The sequence below is a fragment of the Podarcis pityusensis genome (assembly GCF_964106645.2).
Source record: "Podarcis pityusensis genome assembly, chromosome: 4".
Lineage (NCBI taxonomy): Eukaryota > Metazoa > Chordata > Lepidosauria > Squamata > Lacertidae > Podarcis > Podarcis pityusensis.
Genome location: NC_138027.1, coordinates 20,057,752 through 20,071,777, shown reverse-complemented (window position 1 = coordinate 20,071,777; position 14,026 = coordinate 20,057,752). Strand labels below are relative to the sequence as shown.

General features: G+C 45.2%; 1 protein-coding gene and 2 long non-coding RNA genes across 3 annotated transcripts in view; 2 read left to right on the top strand and 1 right to left on the bottom strand.

The window, feature by feature from the left end:
• LOC308475436 overlaps window positions 1–14,026 on the top strand; it is a 291,271-nt gene that overhangs the window by 255,532 nt on the left and 21,713 nt on the right. The window lies entirely within an intron of this gene.
• Window positions 1–14,026, top strand: part of LOC308475192 (collagenase 3-like) — a 33,510-nt gene that overhangs the window by 812 nt on the left and 18,672 nt on the right. The gene's annotated exons all lie outside the window — the stretch shown is intronic.
• On the bottom strand, window positions 5,751–9,665 carry LOC308474794. The gene is made up of 3 exons (XR_013984969.1): window positions 9,354–9,665; window positions 6,713–6,822; window positions 5,751–6,569 (listed from the first exon to the last, which is right to left on the bottom strand). It is a non-coding gene; the product is annotated as an uncharacterized lncRNA (long non-coding RNA).

Sequence of the window (14,026 nt, the reverse complement as noted above, 5' to 3'; positions counted from 1 at the left end):
ACTCCAACCGCTGCTTGCAATACAGCATCTGCTTGTCTATTATTGGAAAAGCAAAAATCACCTTATGTCATATGACAAGCTGCTACCACTAGAGGTCTTCTAGTACTTTGGCAGACTAGACTATTGTATGTGAACATACGCAAAACAAAAACAGAAGAATCCAAGGAATCTCAAATAATTGAGGTTATTAGGGTAGGCTGAGAGAGAATGATTGCCTCAAAGTTACCCAGTTGACTTAGTTGCCCAGCCCGGCCGCTGGTGTCCATTGGGGTTGATTGGGTGGAAGACAGGGAGTCCAACAGTAGATGGTGCTAGAGCCCCATGATAGGCAGAGCCAATGAATTTTCATTTGGTCCCCCCTCCCACCCAGGGGGAGGAAACTGACAGGCTGCACCACCCCTACACTGAATGCAAGTCATAAAGCAGGTAGGTGGGGTCTAGATGAGGGCAGACTGAAGTGGTTGGGGCAGCACCTCATTTTCCCTAATGGACCAGCCTCCACTAGGCTTGCTCTCACCTGCCTATAATTATGCTGGTTAGGGATTCGTCTGTCGCAAATAGCGTAGCGTCCGGGCGGAATTTGCGATAATCATGAAAATGTCATAGAAAACCCGGACAACCTATGTTGAAAGCTCAACAACTTTAGTGTCTGGACTCTGGATTTTCATTTTTTGAAATATGGCAGCCCTACTTTAAGTAGGTTTGCCTATGAATGTGAACTGAACTGAATTTCTCCCCCATCCCTGTAATCCTGAATATTGTGACTGCATTGGACAGGTGGGATATACACATCTTGTTAATAATCCTGTCCTGGTTCTCTTTTTTTCCTCAACTGCTTTTATTTGCTTTAGTACTGCAACTTCTTTTATGTTGTTGTTGTTTAGTCATGTCTGACTCTTCGTGACCCCATGGACCAGAGCACGCCAGGCACTCCTGTCTTCTACTGCCTCCCGCAGTTTGGTCAAACTCATGTTGGTAGCTTCGAGAACACTGTCCAACCATCTCGTCTTCTGTCGTCCCCTTCTCCTGGTGCCCTCAATCTTTCCCAACATCAGAGTCTTTTCTAGGGAGTCTTCTCATGAGGTGGCCAAAGTATTGGAGCCTCAGCTTCAGGATCTGTCCTTCCAGTGAGCACTCAGGGCTGATTTTCTTCAGAATGGAGAGGTTTGAGCTTCCTGCAGTCTGTGGGACTCTCAAGAGTCTCCTCCAGCACCAGAATTCAAAAGCATCAATTTTTTCACGATCAGCCTTCTTTATGGTCCAGCTCTCACTTCCATATATCACTACTGGGAAAACCATAGCTTTAACTATACAGACCTTTGTTGGCAAGGTCTTTTATAGTGGAACTTCTTTTATAGTGGAAGTCATAAGCCACTATGTGGGCTCTAAAGAGCCACGCCGCGAGGATTAGAACCGCAGCAAACCCACGCAGTTCCCATTCTTTAGAATACAATACACGGTCCATAGAAAGTAGCTCTCATCTGAGCAGGGTCTTGATTTACAAATGCCCTCCCTCTTTCCTGCTGCCTGTATTTACTAATGTCTCCCTTGGTGAGCTCAGGTTTTTGTTTTGCTTTTTGCTACGCTAGTCGTTTAGTTCGCCTCAAGGCACAGCATGGGCTAAGGAGCTGAACAGCCAAAAAGCTGTGCTGAATTCTAGGATGGGACTAGATCAGATCACTTTTCATGCCCCATTGCAGCAGAAGTACCAGGCTGCTGTGAGCTTTCCACATTAAAACAGTCGCCGCTTTGTGCTTGCCAGATGAGCACAAAGCCACTTGATGTTCCGCCAGCTTCGATGCCGACTCGCAGCTGTCTGCTGCAGAGCTCCCAATGGCTGGCCAGCCTCTCCAAATTTAATTGGAGAAATGTTGCACTGTGCCTAGTGGTTGCCCTGCCCTGTAGGCTTGAGCCAAGAAACACTTGGCACCCCAATTCCACGGAGCTGCAAAAGGATGCTGTCCTAATTTTTTCCTGAATGGGCCTTTCTTTTTAGGTGAAAACAAATGCTGTTTTTATTATGTATTGTATTGCTGGCACTGATTAAGCCCAGATTTTAAAATTGTACAACTGAGGCATTTTTCCTGTTGTGTCAGGGCTGCATCCAAGGCCTCTGCAACCCCTGATGCTTGTTTATTACTATTGTTGTTAATTTATTGTGTCTGTATCCCACCTTCCCCCAAGGAGCCCAAGGTGGCTTACATAGTTCTCCACACACACACACACACACACACACACACACATTTTGTCATCACAACAACCCTTTGAGGTAGGTGAGGCTGAGAGTAAGAGCCTGGCCCAAGGTCACCCAGTGGTTGAGTAGGAATTTGAACTCTGGTCTCCCAGATCCTTGTATGACATTCTAACTGTTAGTTTCTGTTTGCCACTGTGCAGTGCTTTTGGAGTCACAGGACTCTGTTTACATTCCAGGGATTCCAGACTGTTGGAAGTCTCACGGAAGACAGGAGACGGATGTGATGTTACTGGTTTCCTGTTCCTTTGTTGTTCAGTTGCTCTCTGCTTTCACAGAGAGAGGATGTGTTTTCTGTCTGCATAGTAAGTAATAAAGCATAGCGGTGTAGCCATAAATCTCATCACTTCCGTGTGCTGCTTTGATTCTCTGCTGAATGGGAATGTGCCCTAGTCTTATCAGAGGCTCAGGTCGTCAATCACAGCGGAGGCGATTCCAGAGGACTCGGCCAGAGGAGGATGAGTTTTATCAGTCGAGCGGAGATTCCGACACTAACCACTACGCCAACTGGCTTCCCACTCCAGGGGTGCTGCCTATGTGTGAAAGGTGAATGCTGAAACAGCTGTCTCATCATTTGGGTTCATTGCAAGACATGTTCAGCCAGCACAGGACAGAATGCAACCCAAGGGGTCTGTTCATCTATTTAGAAAAGATTTAATTCCACGAAAATATTTAACTTATAGGAATGTTGCATATTTCAATAATTTCAAGAGACCACTTTTATTTTGGCAAAATATACGCCAGCTTATTACTGATGCTTATTATGGTGCTGGAGGAGACTCTTGAGAGTCTCATGGACTGCAAGAAGATCAAACCTCTCCATTCTTAAGGAAATCAGCCCTGAGTGCTCACTGGAAGGACAGATCCTGAAGCTGAGGCTCCAGTACTTTGGCCACCTCATGAGAAGAGAAGACTCCCTGGAAAAGATCCTGATGTTGGGAAAGATGGAGGGCACAAGGAGAAGGGGACGACAGAGGACGAGATGGTTGGATAGTGTTCTCAAAGCTACCAGCATGAGTTTGACCAAACTGCGGGAGGCAGTGGAAGACAGGAGTGCCTGGCGTGCTCTGGTCCATGGGGTCACGAATAGTCGGACACGACTAAACGACTAAACAACAACAACATTACTGAGGATCAGTGCCTAATTATAATAGTGTGAAATATGAAAAGCTATCTTTATAGATTTCTTAAATTGCAGAATAACAAGTGTTTGCAACTAAAGTCCACTCACTCATGATTCATCAGACATTTCCAGCCCCTCCTTTGCAGTTTTCACAAAATTACAGCACCGTGGACTTTTCCTTATTTTTCTTGGGGTGTTTGTACACTTTCAAGGCCAGCTTCCACCACAACATGTGCAGTTAAACAAAGGTATGATCTGGTTCAAAAATTCGGATTGGGGAAATGAATCCAGATTCCCGCCCCCGTTAGGGGCGGGGAATAAGAAGGGAAGATTGAGTTTTATCCTTGTTGCCCTTTCAGTTAGGTGATAGTAATTGTCAGTGCTGAAAGTGATGACCTTCTGGTGTTGGTAGATATTCCAGGGTCAATGGTCAAGACCCAAAGAACAGAAACTAGTTCCATGAGCCCAATTTTGTTTAGAGCAGAGTAGGGAGGTTTGACTTAATTTCCTTGGACAGTAGTTCTCCTTCACCACTATGTGACACGGTACTTTTGAAAGAGATGGTTTCAAAAGCATTGCTTGATGCAGGGTCAACTGTTAGAAGAGGGGCAAAACATCAAATTTGCTTACAAAGGGGTGAGGAACTTTCAGCCACTGAGCCAATCCAATTTTGTCCACAAGGCTATTCCCCCCAAAATCATGTCAACCTGCCAGCAGCTGGTGCCCCTGGGTGGCGCTAGCTGGTGGGGCAGGGTTCATTTGGCCAGCTATACCTGAAGGAGCATCTCCACCCCCATCGTTCAGCCCGGACACTGAGGTTCAGCTCCGAGGGCCTTTTGGCGGTTCCCTCACTGCGATAAGTGAGGTTACAGGGAACCAGGCAGAGGGCCTTCTCGGTAGTGGCACCCGCCCTGTGGAACGCCCTCCCACCAGATGTCAAGGAAATAAAAAACTGCTTGACTTTTCAAAGACTTCTGAAGACAACCCTGTTTAGGGAAGTTTTCAATGTCTGGTGTTTTTAATATTCTGTTGGGAGTCGCCCAGAGTGGCTGGCGAGACCCAAGCCAGATGGGCAGGGTATAATTAATTAATTAATTAATTAATTCCTGCCATTTGCTTCCCTGCAGGAAATGCACTGGCAAAGCAGAGCCCTGCACAGAGCAGGCTTGAACCCTCTGCTCATCAACTGGTGAGTGGAGAGTTCAATCCTGCAGGATGCTGCTTCAGTAGCATGCTTACTGCCAGGAGGTAGAGGTCTGTATCAGGGCATTCCTGGCAGAAAACATGCTGGCGAAGCAGCATCTTGATATTTTACGAGAGAGTGGTATATAACTACTTTTATGCATAAATCTTCAGGAATGCACAATGCAAGGCTCATCGGCTGATTGTGACCCCTTCCCCGATTATTTGTGGCTCCTGGAAGAATTCCAAATGCCCAGTTTTGGCAGGCTGGTTTCACCTTGTTGTGAGGAAATCTGTGCTATCACACACAGGCACATCCACAGAAAGAGAGAGGTGGCAAAGTATCTGTATCAGCCTTGCATAGGATGTCCACTTAAAGGTAAAGGGACCCCTGACCATTAGGTCCAGTTGTAGCCGACTCTGGGGTTGCAGCGCTCATCTCGCTTTATTGGCCGAGGGAGCCAGCGTACAGCTTCCGGGTCATGTGGCCAGCATGACTAAGCTGCTTCTGGCAAACCAGAGCAGCGAACGGAAACGCCGTTTACCTTCCTGCCAGAGCGGTACCTATTTATCTACTTGCACTTTGACGTGCTTTTGAACTGCTAGGTTGGCAGGAGCAGGGACCGAGCAATGGGAGCTCACCCCGTCACGGGGATTTGAACCGCCAACCTTCTGATCGGCAAGTCCTAGGCTCTGTGGTTTAACCCACAGCGCCACCCGCATCCACTTAACCCATTGCAAAAGGGATGAGAAGAGAAGAGAAACAGGCAAAGCATCACTGAAAAAGAGGACACAGCTAAAGTGTGCATATGCTAAAGTATAGGCACAAATCTGGAAAGAATGGTGATGATTTAATAAAGAGAAATCTTGCCCTTGTAAAGAAGGCTGTGACCATGTGACCTAACCCGTGTGCCTCCTCTGCCTACTGTCTAGGTGCTGACGGGCAAAAACCAGGCCTCTGCTCTCCCATTTTTTGGTTCTTCATCTTGAAAATGCCTGGGCTCCTGTTTGGGGGGTTCCCACAGGCATCTAGCTGGCCGCTGTGAGAACAGGGTATTGGACAAGATGGGCTTTTGGCCTAATCCAAAAGGGATCTTCTTGTGTTCTTATGGACTGGACAACCCTTCAAATATAGGAAAGGTTCTCAATTTTTGAAAGGTTCTCAATTTTGAAAGGTTCTCAATTTTTCCGCCCAAACCTCTCACAGGTCCCATTGTTTGATTTTGGGGGACTTGTACACAAAATGCCCCAATGGTCTGTGTGCCTTGCTTGAAAAACTCTTAGTTCTGTGATCCAGCTAAGAAGCTATGCTCTATTCACTCTTTCCTGGCAACTGGGAAATCAGTTATTTCCTGTGGGCAATGTCTTTCTCCCCACCTGCAGCGTGACACAGAAACCAAGTCACCTCTTGGTCGAGATGGCCTAGGCCTACCCTTTCCGCTTCCCACTTGGAGAGGGACAGAAATGTGTGGTTTGCCTTTCCTGACTGCAAAGTACTGACAGCGACAATTTTTGTGGTTGCCATTCCTGGCAAAGTCGAGTTTCTAGGAATGTCAACCCCATGTTTTGAGGGTAAGGGTGAGCTGGCAGCAGTAAGATTATCTTACAACCCCAGCAAAAAAAAGGGGGGGGGAGAGAAAAAGGGAGGGGGAGCAGAGCCAGCCTAAGCAAGAATTCAGAGAGCATAGTCAAATAAATGCAGAGTTTCAACATGTCCTGGAATGATAAACAGCAAATAATTGAGAAAGACCTTGAAGCCACCTATGGCTCAGTGAGCTATTTTGCACGAGGGGTGGGGGAGGTCATTGAGGTGCTTTGTGCACCCACGTCTAATCTTGCCCCTTTCTAAAATTTATTTTTTGGTATGGGTTTTTCTTTTTGTAAATCTACTAAAGTAATAAAATAAAATAAAATAGGGATTATGGGGTTTTCTCAGGACGGTGGAGGGTGTGTGTGCTGTGTCTTCTTGGGGTAGCAGTGATAGTTCTCATCTTTCTTCTGACAGGAAGTGCTCTGCAGGGGGAAAGGGAGAAAAATGAGCAGCCAATGAGGGTCACTTTTGGGGGGGGGGAGTGAGGAAAGACCCTATTTTTCATCAGAGGAATGTTGGAGGGTATTGACAATTCACTCACCAGTATGCTAGTTCACTCACTCACCAGTTCACTCACTCAGCTGCTAGTCTAGTTGGCTTCTGTACAAGGAATGGTGGTGACGCCATCTTGTTCTTGGCCTCAGGCTGGCCTGGGATAAGGAATGGAAAACCAGGCTGGGGAGAGAGGGGGAATGAAACGGGTTTGCTGGAATTCTGATCAGGAGCACTTTAAACTCCAACCTTTTGTTGCATGCCCCACAAGCACTTTCTTAAATTTCATTACAGTGGTACCTCGGGTTACATACGTTTCAGGTTACATACGCTCCAGGTTACAGACTCTGCTAACCCAGAAATAGTGCTTCAGGTTAAGAACTTTGCTTCAGGATGAGAACAGAAATCGTGCTCCAGCGGCACGGCGGCAGCAGGAGGACCCATTAGCTAAAGTGGTGCTTCAGGTTAAGAACAGTTTCAGGTTAAGTACAGACCTCCAGAACTAATTACGTACTTAACCCGAGGTACCACTGTACAGCCAGCTGTAGCTGTATTTTAATCCAAGTGCAATATTTGTATCTGCACCTTTCAGATTAAGCGCTTCTCTTTTATTGAAACTGTCTCCAAGATGACTCTGATTTTGTTTGTTTATCTTGCTGCATTTATGCCCCATATTTCCTCCAAGAAGCTCAAGGTGCACATGGTTCTCTTCCACCCCATTTTATCTTTACAACAACCCTGTGAGGTAGATTGGGCTGAGATACTGTGCCTCACCCATGGTTCACCTAGAGAGCTTCATTGAGGCTGAGCAGGGATTTGAACTCTGGTCTCCCGGGACGCGGGTGGTGCTGTGGTCTAAACCACAGAGCCTAGGGCTTGCCGATCAGAAGGTTGGCGGTTCGAATCCCCGCGACAGGGTGAGCTCCCTTTGTTCGGTCCCTGCTCCTGCCCACCTAGCAGTTCAAAAGCACGTCAAGTGCAAGTAGATAAATGGGTATCACTCTGGCAGGAAGGTAAACGGCGTTTTTGTGCACTGCTCTGGTTCGCCAGAAGCGGCTTAGTCATGCTGGCCACATGACCCGGAAGCTATACATCGGCTCCCTCGGCCAATAATGCGAGATGAGCGCCGCAACCCCAGAGTCGTCCGCAACTGGACCTAATGGTCAGGGGTACCTTTACCTTTACTCCCAGGTCCTATTCTGCCTCTCTAACCACTACACCACCCTGGCTTTCTCAACATTTTACGGGATGATGATATCGCTCCCCCTTCTATGGCCAATGCTGTAAACACATTTTATTTTACTTGTGTAAAAATGTATGTTCTGAGTGGTGTTCCGCTTCCTCTATGCGGCATTGCAATAATATTATTTGTGTTTGTGGTTTTTGCTCCGGTTCTTATTTTCGTTTGGTGGCATTTCATGGCGGCTTGCCAATGTTGTCTCCGAAACATGAATGTGACTATTAGCCTGAGGTCACCATGAATTGAAGATGAGCCAGCCGTGCAGAAAGAAGATATCTGGGGGAGATTTTGTGCATGTTTATGTTGTTATTTCCAACGTCTGGCAAAAATGCAGAGTCAGAAAATATTCCCTGCTGGGAATTTCCAATGCACAGAAAAAGACTCCAGTCTTTCTACATCCATAGGAGAGATGCCAGCCAACTCCTATGCAGCAGAACTGACTGGGTTTGACTGGGTGTCAGCTGACTCCCAGATGGCATTGTGGTTTTTGTATACAGAGAGAGGCAAGTTCCCACACATTTGCTCCTGGTCAGATTAGGCAGCAATTTAAGAGCTGCTGTAACATGTCAGTTGGCATTAACAAGCATGGCAGGCACCACTTTCTACCTAGGGATGCGGATAGATCAATTCTATTCACATCTGAAGGGAAACTTACCTAATTAGTAAAATGAGAGATATGTTGCGCCCCCAGCAGCATACCTATATTTTCTTGCATCAAGAAACACAAGAAGGGCCTTGCCTTCGCTGGTTTTGGAAGGAACATTTGGAAAAGTCCTGTATGCTCAGAGACTTTGCGCCTGCCCATTAGTGGAAATAGGAAGCCCCGAGAATTTATTCTTTAGATGTCCCTTTTGTGACAAGATATGCAGAGATACCATTGACCCTCAGCTGGAGAGGCTTGCTAACCTTTCGGATAAGTCTAAACTCAATTTTCTCCTCTTAGGCAAAGACCACAAGACGACCTGGATGGCAGCCAGATTCTGCGCGCAGATTTGCAGGCGCAGACCACCCCCTGAAACAAATTATTTCACTAGGAAAACAGTCAAAGTCAGCCTCCATGGTGGCAAGGCCAATTTGAATGGTAGCCCAAATTTTAGGTCTTTATGTGTATATGCGTTTATCTCAAATTTTAATCTTTAAACTGTCGTTGTACAATGTTTTAAATGCATATTTTATTCTTGTGATAGCTGTCCCAGTTGTGCTTTTCGAGCTGGTCTTTGACGGTAATAAAATTATGAAATTACCTAATTAGTACTTTCTGAAACAATAGGTGAAGCAAAGCACAACCATCCTTTGACATTCATCTGAATGGTGCAATGCAGTTCTGCAGCAAAGTAAAGTTACGAAAAGGCATAAATAAGGTGTGCATAAAAGGGCACATATTCGTGAATGTACTATAACAGTTGCTTATATTGGAGAAAACTGCTTTGAAAAATAGGTGTATTGGGCTATATTTGGATTCAAGAAATTTTACCTTAAGAGAAGTTTGCATTGAAATGAATTTTCACATACCGATGTGAAAATGTGGAGAGCTGAACTGAAAACTGGAAGAAAGGGAAACTGGAAGAAGCTGAAATTGGCACATGTGCCCACCCTTGTCTGAAGCGTAGGTGAAAAGTATTCTTTCCCCTTTCCTTCTCCTTCTGAAATATACCTGCAACACATCAAAGGACAGGAGTTTTTTAACCTCACACCGAGGCAGTATTAAAAACTGAGATAGAAAAACTAGGAGCCAAATAACTTCTGGTTGTGGGTGCCAAAACAGAATGTCTAGGTGCCACTGGGGGGTGGGTCAGTGACACATTTTATTTATTATTTTGATAAGCATGGATTAATATGCATTTCACATAAGTCACGCATAGTTAATATCACATTTTTTTAGCAGAAATTGTTAATACAAGTTTAATTTCGTGTTGACAATAAAAATATTGGTACCATACTTCAGTTTTCGAAAACACTCTTTATTGTTGAACTCCTTAACATGTTTCCAGTTACAGATAGGTAGCCGTGTTGGTCTGCCATAGTCAAAATAAAAAAAAATCCTTCCAGTAGCACCTTTAAGACCAACTAAGTTAGTTCTTGGTATGAGCTTTCGTGTGCAAGCACACTTCTTCAGATACACTGAAACAGAAGTTGCCAGATCCTTCTATATAGTGAGAAGGTGGGGAGGGGTATTACTCAGAAGGGTGGTGGGAATGGGAGATTGGCAGATAGCTGAGATGAGCCTGCTGACGACTCTTAACGACTGTAATAGGTCTAACAGGAAAAGGCAAGGGGTGAGAAGGTGAGAAATGGCTTAGTCATGTATAATGGGATAAGAATCCAATGTCTTTGTTCAAACCAGGTCTCTCCATGGTTTTAAGTTTGGTAATGAGTTGCAATTCAGCAGCTTCTCTTTCCAGTCTATTTCTGAAATTCCTTTGTAGTAAAACAGCTACTTTGAGATCTTGTATAGAATGTCCTGGGAGATTGAAGTGTTCTCCTACTGGTTTCTCTGTTTTGTGATTCTTGATGTCAGATTTATGTCCATTTATTCTTTGGCGTAAGGTTTGGCCTGTTTGTCCAATATAGAGAGCTGAAGGACACTGTTGGCATTTGATGCCATACACAATGTTAGATGATGAGCAATTGAATAGTCCCGAGATGGTATGTGTGATGTTGTTGGGGCCAGTAATGTTGTCTGTCCTTAAGATATTCTCTCAGGCTTCAAAGCACATACATTTCAATAATCCTTCAGTGTTAGCCAGGCACAAAAAAATGGTACCCAGACTTTTGGAGGTGCTTGCAAATGGAGAATCTTTAGGGGCAAAATGCGTCTGACTCCCTGCTAATTTTGTACCCTGCACCGGGGATATTTGAGGAATTTGTAAATTGAGATGGGAACTGACCTGACTCATCCCTCCCAGACTAATGAGTGGATTGGAATGTATTTATCCTTCAGATTTTGCACATCTCCACATTTTGCAATTTTATTTATTCCTTGGAATTTAAACAGTCCAGAGTTGTCCTCTCCTACCAGTATGAGTGGTAAGAAGAGCCCAGCATAAATAACAGCAGAGGCAATAAGGAGACAGGTATGCATTCTATTTAAAGGCTGTGGTGTAACAGTAGACAAGCCACTGCCCCACAAAGCAGCCTTTCAGGAAAAAACGAAAACAGCTGAGGCTTGGCATTCAGCTCTTGCTCAGAGCATGACCTTTTTCCTTGACCATCCTAGCCTTCTTGACATAGGTGATGGTGTGTGACCTACATAGGCCATCTCTGCTGGGAAGCAGTGATTTTTATCAGCTTACACTTGCCACAGACCAGAGATGGCCGGCTGGTGATCCTTGAAGCCAGACTTGACCCCTGAAGCAATGATTCTGATCGATGGGATAGAGAAGTTTGTGGGCATCTTATGCAGCTTATTAAAATGAGATTATGGGACGCGGGTGCCGCTGTGGGTTAAACCACAGAGCCTAGGGCTTGCTGATCAGAAGGTCGGCGGTTCGAATCCCCGCAATGGGGTGAGCTCCCATTGCTTGGTCCCTGCTCCTGCCAACCCAGCAGTTTGAAAGCATGTCAAGTAGATAAATAGGTACTGTTAAGTTGTGGGTGAACATATCAGACGACACAGCGATTCTTCGAACAGCTCTGATTTATTCACAGGCCAGAACAGAACTGAATTGAAGGGTTCAGCCAGCCTGCTTATATAGAGCTCCACTACAACGCAACTGTAACACTTTCTGTAACTATCCAATCACTGAACGTCACTTTCAACCCCTTATTTGCATATGTGGACCTGAGTGAAAACTATCTACAGTATCCCCCTGCTGGCCCAGGGTGAGAACTTCAGTACATAACACCTACCGCTCCGGCAGGAAGGTAAACGGCGTTTCCGTGCACTGCTCTGGTTCGCCAGAAGAGGCTTAGTTATGCTGGCCACATGACCTGGAAGCTGTACGCTGGCTCCCTTGGTCAATAAAGTGAGATGAGTGCTGCAACCCCAGAGTCGGCCACGACTGGACCTAACAGCCAGGGGTCCTTTACCTTTAAGATGAGTTTGATTAGAGCTGCTTGGCTTGCTTGATGAGGCCAGGAGGAAGTTGCCTTAATAGTTCATTGGTTTTCATTGGAAAAATAAGACATCAAGATAAACTTTTTATAAAAGAATAGAAATGATTTACTGAATATTTACAGAGAGATTGTAAACAGATAAGAATATTGGCAGGATTATTGTAATAACCAGCAGTTACGTAAGAGTATACATATTTAAAGTCGATGAATAAATGAACAAATTAAGTTGATTTAGATATGCAGAAGATGTTTAAAATAAATTTAAGGAACTGCAGAAAGAGGGGGAAGAAAGTCAAGTTTCGAAATGTTAAAATGACTGTAAAATTATTGAAATGTATAAACTTGAAAATCATAAATATTTTTTTTAAAGACAAAATGTTTGCATCTATTTTGGGATGGGACATCTTGGTGCAATGGGGCAGCATTAAATGGCCACTCTCCCAACACACCAGGTGGGGGTGGGGTGGTGCAGGTTGGTTTTGGTTCAGTTCAAAAGTTTTGGTTTTGGTGCCATCAGTGAGTTATTTTTAGCTGTGGAAAGCCCAGCGGTGAATCACAGATAAATGACCACGTGGGAGAGGTATCTCGCACACTTCTTTTTCCCCTCAGGGGAATATTAGAAGAGGGAGTTTCAGGTTCCATTGGACTTCCTGTTGTTTGACAAGATTAGCCGAGCATGGTCTGACTTGATTCAAGATCTTACATGACTCAGGTTTCCTTGTAGTACGGCCTTATCAGTTCGCAAGAGATTAGATGTAAAGAACGCTAGGTCAGCGTAAGTGAAAACAAAATAATGGCCATGGTGCTGAACTGGGTACCTCACAAAGGTTTGGTTTTAGGTCTCAGTTAGATAGCATCTTAAAAAGCAGAGACATCACCTTGCCGACAAAGGTCCATATAGTTAAAGCTATGGTTTTCCCAGTAGTGATGTATGGAAGTGAGAGCTGTACCATAAAGAAGGCTGATCGCGAAAGAATTTATGCTTTTGAATTATGTTGCGGGAGGAGACTCTTGAGAGTCCCATGGACTGCAAGAAGATCAAACCTCTCCATTCTGAAGGAAATCAGCCCTGAGTGCTCACTGGAAGGACAGAACCTGAAGCTGAGGCTCCAATACTTTGGGCACCTCATGAGAAGAGTGGACTCTCTGGAAAATACCCTGATGTTGGGAAAGATTGAGGGCACAAGGAGAAGGGGACGACAGAGGACGAGATGGTTGGACAGTGTTCTTGAAGCTACCAGCATGAGTTTGACCAAACTGCGGGAGGTAGTGGAAAACAGGAGTGCCCGGTGTGCTCTGGTCCATGGGGTCACGAAGAGTCAGACACGACTAAACGACTAAAAAACAAGCAGTTTCTTTGGGAAGGAAATCATATTTTAATTTGTTTAAAAGATTTTTACAACATGATTTATAAAAAAAACCTATTAGGGTGACATATAGAGTTGAAACAAAACAAAACAATGATTTAAAACAGAAAGCAGTGCAAGAGCAACAGCATAAAAACACAATGTTAAATTGAAAGCAGCGTTAAAACCAATTGGCATAACATGCTGGATGTCGGGTGAGATACAAGCACTTCTTTCCCTTGCACTAGAGTGACATCAGAATTGGTGCCAGGTGAGCCTCTCTGGGATGGGCAATCCATTAATGGGATGCCGTGGCTGAAAGGGACCTCTCCCCAGTCACCTGATTTCTTTTTGGGGGGGGGGGGGAGAATCCAGAGTAGAGCCTCTGGATGAACAGAGTGTTTGGCAGGATCAGTCCAGACAAGAGGCAAGGTGAGGTGGCTGCCTCAGGCGGCAGAATCCACCAGGGCAGCAGATCCTGATGTCCATATTTCTTTCCCCCCTTGCTCCTAATGTCAATCTTCCTTTGACCCTTCTTCCCTGGTAGGAAGAGGGATGCCATTTTGATGTCCACTTTAGGTGCCAAACATATTGGGCCATCCCTGGTGTTTGGGTTAAGCTTATGCAGTAGATCATGGGTAGGCAAACTAAGGCCCAGGGGCTGGATCCGGCCCAATTGCCTTCTAAATCCGGCCTGCAGACGGTCTGGGAAACAGAGTGTTTTTACATGAGTAGAATGTGTCCT